The sequence below is a fragment of the Hemicordylus capensis genome, chromosome 6, assembly GCF_027244095.1.
Source record: "Hemicordylus capensis ecotype Gifberg chromosome 6, rHemCap1.1.pri, whole genome shotgun sequence".
In the NCBI taxonomy this organism is placed as follows: domain Eukaryota; kingdom Metazoa; phylum Chordata; class Lepidosauria; order Squamata; family Cordylidae; genus Hemicordylus; species Hemicordylus capensis.
Window position 1 is genome coordinate 48,028,993 of NC_069662.1, and position 8,802 is coordinate 48,037,794.

Sequence of the window (8,802 nt, forward strand, 5' to 3'; positions counted from 1 at the left end):
CATAGATAGTGGGATTGGGTGTAACATAATTGCAGCAATACACCAGTGTGGTGTAGTGGCTAGAGTGCCAGACTAGGACTGGGGAGACCCGAGTTCAAATCCCCATTCAGCCATGAAACTAGCTGGGTGACTCTGGGTCAGTCGCTTCTCTCTCAGCCTAACCTACTTCACAGGGTTGTTGTGAAAGAGAAACTCAAGTATGTAGTACACCGCTCTGGGCTCCTTGGAGGAAGAACGGGATATAATTTTATTTTTTTTTTAAAAAAATGTTGTATTAGAAGCAGCAACAGGGAGGTGGAGTTTAGAGGAGGAACAGGGTCAGGAAGTGAAGGGACAGAGTGAATAGTTCAGGAGATTTAAAGAAAGAGCGCGCAGTAGCTGTATTAGCTGCAGAGGCATTCTATACATAAAGAGCAGGAGTTTACTAAATCTTCATTTGTTTCTTTGAGTGAAGTATGGTGCAAGAAGACAGCACTGCATGAAACAATAATAATCTATTATATTAATTCTCCTGGGTGTGGCTTGGAATGTGCATCCCAGCGCCCAGCTGATTGGTTGGGCGGCGGACGGGCCTGATTGGCTGCGGTGCTCCCAGGAGGATAGGTTGCTGCGGCAGCAGCCGGCCTGGCTCCAGAGCCAAGACCCAGGAGTGGTGGAGGGGAGAAATGGGGGGCAGAACTGGTGGTGGGGAGGAGAGGTGGGTGGTCCTGGAAGTGGACACTGGGGCAGAAGGTGGGGGGAAGAGGTAACCGCCGGCTCCAAAGAGCGCGCAGCGTCGGCTAGTCTTACTGAATGTGTTGGGAGGTGCAGCTATCTCATAAGTACAACTAGCTATCACAAACAGTGAAATTAGACTTTGGGTTTGTTGTAAAGCTGCTTTGGGTTTGTTGTAAAAAAGAAAAGAAAATTGCTACAAACCAGTGCCCTAGTCGGCGTCTACTACTACTACTACTACTACTACTACTACTACTAATATTTCTATATTGCTTTTCAACAAAAGTTCTTAAAGCAGTTCACATAGAAAAATAATAAATACATAAGATGGTTCCCCTGTCCCAAAACAACTCACAATCTAAAAAGCAACATAATATAAAGCAGACATGAGCATCAACCACTTGAGGTATGCTATAACAGTGCTAGATAGAGACAGCTGCTGCCCCCATTAAATATAAGAGAATCACCACTTGAAAAAGTACCAAAAGGAGGATACTAATACATATTTAGCAACATCCAGACTAGTTAGCCATGATTAAGTACCACTGAAACTGATGAGAGAAGTTAATCATGGCTAACATAACTCCCATTCATTTCAATGGAATTTAGTCACATGAGTAACTTAGTTGGGATGTTGCCCACTACCTCAGAAGTCACTTCATGAATTAATGCAGAGAGCAGCAAAAGGAGAAGAGCATTCAGCAGTGAGTAAGTGTGGAGGCAGTGGTGTGCAGGCTGTGATTCATGCATGAAAGTGTAAGGGCATTGCAACATATATTTTGATGTCTGGCACCTTGGAGCTTTGGCTGATTCAAGCAGACTGGGCCAGTTTGTTCAAAGGTTATTCAAGGACATATATGGCCCTAAGAATCCTACTGCATGGTTATTTGGCAATTTTGGGAGCTAGTAGGCAGGGGAGGCAGGAGTCTTGACACAGAATTTATTGCAAATACACTTACTGCAGTTAGAACAGAAATAGCCATTATCATAATCTGCCCACAAATGAACGATAGCAGGCTAGACTATGGGATGTAAAAGACTTGAATAGATTGGCCCATACCGTGGCAGGGAGGGGGCACAGAGGGGGGCACAGAGCCAATAATTTCTGAAAAAAAGAGGGGTAGGTATTTATTGAAAGTAAGAGAACGTGTCAAGGTGCCACATTGCCGGAATGCCCTTGTGGCCCCACAGCCAGTCCTGCAGGCGCCCTGCACGGCCAAGGATGGGGCTCCGTTTGCGAGCGAAATAACACACCTGCGTCTGATGTCAGATGCAGGAGTGTGTCTGGGGCATGAGGTGCAGCCCCTGAAGTGCAGGGCCTGGGTTCTTTGAACCTGTTTGCGCAATGGTGACTTCGCTCGTGCCCTCAGGGATTGGGGCTGCTCTTGGAAGAGCACCTGCATATTTGCATGCAGAAGGTTCCAAGTTCCCTCCTTAGCATCTCCAAGATGGGGCTGAGAGAGACTCCTGCCTGCAACCTTGGAGAAGCCGCTGCCAGTCTGTGTAGACAATACTGAGCTAGATGGACCAATGGTCTGACTCAGTATATGGAAGCTTCCTATGTTCCTATGAGCTGCCAATGGCGACGCCATTAGTATCGCGAGACTGGAAAGACAGGAAGCAGGAAGAGAGAACTGGAAAGGGGCAGAGTCTAGGGGAGTTTTTGAGCCCTGCCAGTTCTGCATAGGGTTATTTAGACTTGAGGCAGTTGATGATGAGGGCTGCTCTCAGGGAATGGGGCCGGAGTTCTCCAGGAGGGGGAACTGGTCAGAATCAGGAAACAGGGTGATTGGACAGCCCCTTCCTTCAGCATTCTGAGGTACCTCATGATGCAAGGAGGCCAGAGGTAGGACCAACAAAGGGCTGGCATGTCCCTTCCACACGTCCCATGCATGACAGAATGCAAGCAAAGGGTGGACCCGAGTTCTGCGCAATTGTATGATTTGCAATACATATATAAACACTACATTAATTGCATGCATTATTTAGAGGCATATCAGAGAGAGAGAGAGAGAGAGAGAGAGAGAGAGAGAGAGAAGCTGGGAATGGCAGCCTTATTTATCTTTGTCATTTAGATTTACAATCTGTGCCAGGAAAATAACAGTAGAAATAAAACATGGATTCCAAAACAAACCCAAACCAAGCAAGTGTGCCAAGCACACACACAGACACAGACACACCCCTGCTGAGGTCCCAGACCCTGAGATGAAGCCTAGGAGTTTGCACATCAAGGAGCAGAGCACTGTGGTACGGGGCAAAGCCTGGCAGTTAGAGGAATGGTCTGGCTTTGTCTGAAGCCATCCTTGAGGAGGGGCAATTGGGGAAATTTCATCAGTAGCAGCAGAACAGATATTTCTGCCTAGAGTCTCCCTGTCCCCACTGCCACCAACCGCAAAACATGGCTCCCACTGCAGCAGCTGTATCCCATCCAGTGCTGGCCCTGGGGTTTTGGGTGCCCTAGGCAAAGACTGGCTTTGGTGCCCCCCAGCTGAGATGTGCAGAGCCGGACTTTAACTTGAGCTGTACAGGCTGCTTATTACAATGATGACGAATAGTTATATACCACTTTTCAACAAAAAGAGGCTCTATACCTCGCTCATATGTAGAGCCTCTTTTTGTTGGAAAGTGGTATCACCCACACAGACAATCACCCACGGAGCCCAGGGCTGCTGAATCGGCCACCCACACGACTACCAGCCCTGTCACAGAGCCAGTAGGGACTGCAGGGATTGGGGGCCACCTGGCCCCCGGAAGTCCCAAGATGCCCCAGGCGAGTGCATGGGGCATTCTGGGGAGACCCCTGAGGCCGGGAGGCTTGTTTTAGCCTCATGATGTCTGCCAGAGAGGCAGCTTCTAACAGCACTGTAAGGAGCTTCTCTCCACATCCAACCTGGCTAACTGTGATGTGCACCACATTTCCTGTTTGGGGTCAGGGAGAAACCAGGTTGAAGGCTCCTGAGCAGCCGCAACAATAACAGAGCACATCGAGCACAGGGAGGGGTAGAGAAAGAGTGTGCTGGGAAGAGGATGAGGAGGAAAGCAAGCCAGAGACCAACTAGGAGACAGGCCCTGCCCACTCAACTTCTGCCCAGGGAACTATAGTGCTGGTCTTGTGCTAAAATAAAGTAAAGTTGCACCATCAAGTCGGTTTCATCTCCCGGTGACCACAGAGCCATGTGGTTTTCTTTGGCAGAATACAGGAGGGGTTCAGGGGCATAGTGAGCTTACCGGGGGCCGGGGGACAAAGTCCAGCCAGGGGGCCTCCTTTGCGCATGCACTTCCCAGCGCCCCAAGCCATGCCCCCTGCATCTGATTTCAGACGCAAGGGGGCAGGGCAACCAAACCCACCCAAGCCTTCCCCTCCCTGTTTCTCACCAGGGTGCTGCTTGCTCGGGACTGGTCCTGTTCTTGCCACCGCCGCCGTAGTGGCTGATGCCCTACCCGCTGCTGAGCCATTGCTGGGGGATGAGCAGGAGCATCCTAGTCCCGGAATACAGGGCCAGCCCAGGCAAGCATGGCTCTCTATAGATCCAGCCAGCACAGGGGCAGCCCCCAGGCCACTCAACTGCCGCTTCTGCCAGGCTTGCCCCCCCCCCAGCCGGTCTGGCCCCACTTCTCTTCCAGCCTTTGGGCCCCTCCGCTCAGCCCAGCTGCTCGCGCTCTGTTCTGCGCCCCTTGACTGAGTCAGGCAGAGACTGGTCCTCCGGCTACTTCCAGCCTAGGAGGGAACGGGGTGGCAGGGAGGTATACTGCCACCTCGATGGAGTCTTCACAAACCCAGCGCTGGTGGGGGGGAAGTGGAGGGAGGGGTAAGTGTACCCTCTCCTGCCTTAAAGTTGTCCCCAGGGGCGCAGCAAGGTTGGAGTGGGCCCAGAGACAAGATTTCAAAATGCCTCCCCGTCACTGAAGCTCAGCTCATGAAGTAAAGAAATCTTAAATGAGGCTGAATAGTGGTAACAAAAAGCATATATAATATGAGCTATGTGCCACAATAGAACAGCATCCTAAATTATTTTTAAGAAGGTTTTGTAAATGGTGGACGATGCAAGTAATTTAATGGTACTAGAGAAAGACATGCTGTTCTGGTAGCTCCAGGTCTTAATACTCACATCAATTTTGGAGGATGAATACAACGGAAGGAAGCCCGCCCTGCATGGGTGCGCGGCTGGGGGAGTCAGTAATGTGACTTGCCTCTGGGGGCCCCCCAAGGCAGTGGGCCCCCAGACAACTGTCTTCCCTTGCCCTATAATAGTTACACCCCTGCTCCCCGCCTTCGAGCCTCCAAACCACCCAGTGTTCGAACTTGTTCAGAGGCCCGTAAAAGGGCCTCTAAACAGGTTCATACACATCCCTATGCTCTGCTTCTGCTGCTGCTGCTGCTGCTACTACTACTACTACTACTACTACTGGTATTTATATACTCCTCTCCAACCAAAGTTCTCAAAGTGGTTTACATAGAAAAGTAAATACGTAAATAAGATGGTCTCCTGTCCCCAAAAGGTTCACAATCTAAAAAGAAACGTAAGTTAGACTCCAGCAACAGCCATTGGAGGGATGCTGTGCTGGGGCTGGATAGGGCCAGTTGTTCTCTCGCTGCTAAATATAAGATAACTGCCATTTTAAAAGGTGCCTCTTTGCTCAGTTAGCAGGGGTAATGTGCAGTGGAAAATGTTCTAGCGCAATGAAAAACCTGAATCGTGTGTGAAGTGCTCCCCAATATCTGGCATGGACTTTGGTGTGAATCCGGCTGATGTGCTAATGCACACAATAGACTGATGCAGTATAGTATAAGGCAACGTCATATATTCATATTGACCCTGTTCTGTAATTTGGAAAAATTGTGTGTGTGTGGGGGGGAGATTTTAACAGTGGTTTACTAGATGCCATTCTTCAGATGTCAGCTAGTTCCTTCATTAATTCATGTACAGGTTCATTAATTATTATTTATTAATTTATTATTATTTAGGTTGAGAGAGGAAGGGTGGGGAAAAGAGCTAGACCCATGGCAGACGCAACCCTCAGACCTGCTTAGCTTCATATACCTCCAGACCCTGCTCTTGTGCTCTCATTGTAATATGTTCTCCACATCCCCCAAGCAGTTGTGGGTTCTCGGAAGTGATGGACATGAACTTGGACTGTGCCAGGTTGGAGTGAACCAGGAAGTCAGCTGCAGAACCGAGCAAGTTGCAAGAGTCTTTGCATCATGGAAAGGAAAGGCTGCTTTCTGTTTGGTTGCACGAGTGTTTCCTGTGCAGTGACCCTGTTGAATCATCCTCTCTGCTTCTAACCTTTACATGTGTTCAGCTGAGTTTTTTTAATAGACTTTCACAATCCTAAGTATGTTGAGTTCATTACAGTGGGGAAAGGGAGCCACACAGGTGTCTCTGTAATATGGAGGCTGATCGGACAAGGTGGGTGCAGAGTTGGTCTGCAAGCTCCACTTGCCATTTTCTGGCTTTCATACAGTACTTCTCTCCAGACCTTTAACTGCATAAATTAAAACATAGAAAGAGGGAACTGCAACAAAGAAAAGATGTCTTGGCATATATACGTCCACTTCAGGGGCGTAACTATAATAGGGCAAGGGGAGACCATTGTCTGGGGGCCCACTGCCTTGGGGGACCCCCCGAGGTAAGTCACATGACTGACTCCCCCAGCCATGCACCCGCCCAGGCTTCCTTCAGTTGTATTCATCCTCCGAAACTGATGTGAGTGTTAAGACCTGGAGCTACCAGAACAGCATGTCTTTCTCTGGTACCATTCAATGACTTGCATTGTCCACAATTTACAAAACCTTTAAAAAAATAATTTAGGATGATGTTCTATTGTGGCACATAGGAGATAGGTAGATAGAGATAGATATCTCACACTATGCTTTTTGTTACCACTGGTCAGCCTCATTTAAGATTTCTTTACTTCATGAGCTGAGCTTCAGTGAGGTGGGGCCCATTTTAAAATCTTGTCTCTGGGCCCACTCCAACCTTGCTACGCCCCTGGTCCACTTCAGTGTTCTATATCCCACTGTTTAAAATTTTAATACGGAAAGTATTACACTCACTGGGTGGCTCTGGGCCAGTCATGTATCCCTCAGCCTAACCTACCTCACAAGATTGTTGTGAGGATAAAAATAAGCATGTACACCGCTCTGAGCTCCTCAGAGGAAGAGCGGGATATAAATGTAACAAAAACAAACAAACAAACAAACAAACAAATAAAAAAATATAATGGGAAATATGTTAGAATGCAGGATCAAGAAGCCAAAGGGGTGCCTCTCTGTGTCGTTTTGAGAAACCTGCCAAGCAACATAGGGTATTCCCTACCATGCAGTCACTGAGGTGGCTGCATGGCAGATACTGATGTGTGTTTGGGATCCAAGGGTGGCATTTTGCATAATGTAATACTATGGCTATAATCACTAGGGTTTCAAGGCAAAGTATGTTCCTTCTGGATGTCAAGCGACCCTTGTAAGACAGGAAACAAATAAGCAAGCAACTAAGTAAATGAAGTAAGTAAATAAATGAACAATGAACTAAATATGAACATATATAAACAAAAATGTCCTTAGAAAGACTCTGTTTAGTAGCAAGGACTTACAGCAGGGAAGTAGCCATTCTAACGCCCTCCCTTCCTGCAGGAAACCCTCTGTGCCACCTAAATATATGTCCCCAAGGGCTGCATATATGGGGAAGGGGAGGGTGTCACAAATTGCCACTTCTCCACTGCACTGGTTCTGTTATGCTGCTTTCTTGCTGCACTGGTGCATCCTTGCTGTATGTATGTCAGCAAAGGGTTTGTCATTCAACTCTCTAAGGTAAAATCTCTTCTAGCAGAAAACAGAGGGTTTTTCCCCTCAGAGAGAGACTCATCCTGCTTATCATCTCTGCTCAGAGGTTCTCAGAAATCCTGTTTAACTGTTGAGAAGAGAGTGGTCCAAAATAAATGTATGTGTACTGTATACCATGGGAGGGGATTATGCTTCTCCTTCAACTTTCTTAAACAGTGGTGTCTGTCAAAATTGTGAGAGCCCTTGTGGCCCCCTTGAATAATAATAATAATAATAATTATTATTACATTTATATCCCGCTCTTCCTCCAAGGAGCCCAGAGCGGTGTACTACATACTTGAGTTTCTCTTTCACAACAACCCTGTGAAGTAGGTTAGGCTGAGAGAGAAGTGACTGGCCCAGAGTCACCCAGCTAGTTTCATGGCTGAATGGGGATTTGAATAATGAGTTGAATGTAAGACATGGGAGTCCTGGGCACTTTCCAGATCAATCCTTACCACAGTGTCACTATGGATCTGCAAAGTGTGCTTGTGTACTTCCTGTGTTGTGACACTGTAATCCCTGCGCTGACCGCAAGGTGCCGTTTACATTTCCAATGCCTTCTTTCGGATTTTATTGCCACGTTACAGTCTTATAACATTGCATGTGCTGCGCAAATAAAGAGCTGTATTTCCCAGTTGTGGAGTTTACACAAGACGGCTCCCCCTGCTGGTGGCTTTGCACAACAGCCTTTATTTACAGTTTCAATGTGCTATGCCCAACACTGAAGCATCTTACCACTGTTGAGCGGGTAATCTGGAAAGCGCCCTGGATTTAAATTACCAGCTCAATCAATAATTAATTGGGCAGCTATTTTTTGCCCCTCCTATTTCTGAACTGGTGGTCAAAGTGACCTACCTTACAATGTTGTATGGGGGGAAATAAGGGAAATACAGAACAACACTTTGCAGATAAAGTCTGCGGTCCTAAGCAAACTAATTAGGAAGGAAGGCCCATTACACCCAGAATTTCAACATGAACACAGGGCTGAGCTGCAGAAATTCCAATAATTGTAATAACAACAGTAATCATTTTTGTGCAGGGTTTTCCTTTTCCCCATCTCAGTTGGGACTACTGATAGGGAGACAGATTTCCAGATCAGAGGTTATGATCAGGGCGGGCTGGGAGGGACACTCGCATGCTTGAACTCTCTCACCTTTCAATGAGCAAAAGACATCACAGCCTGCACTCTAGCCTACTGAAGGATGGAGCTACTGGCAAGTGGTGAGTCATGAGAAAAGGGGTGGGAACTGAACAAGGGGATG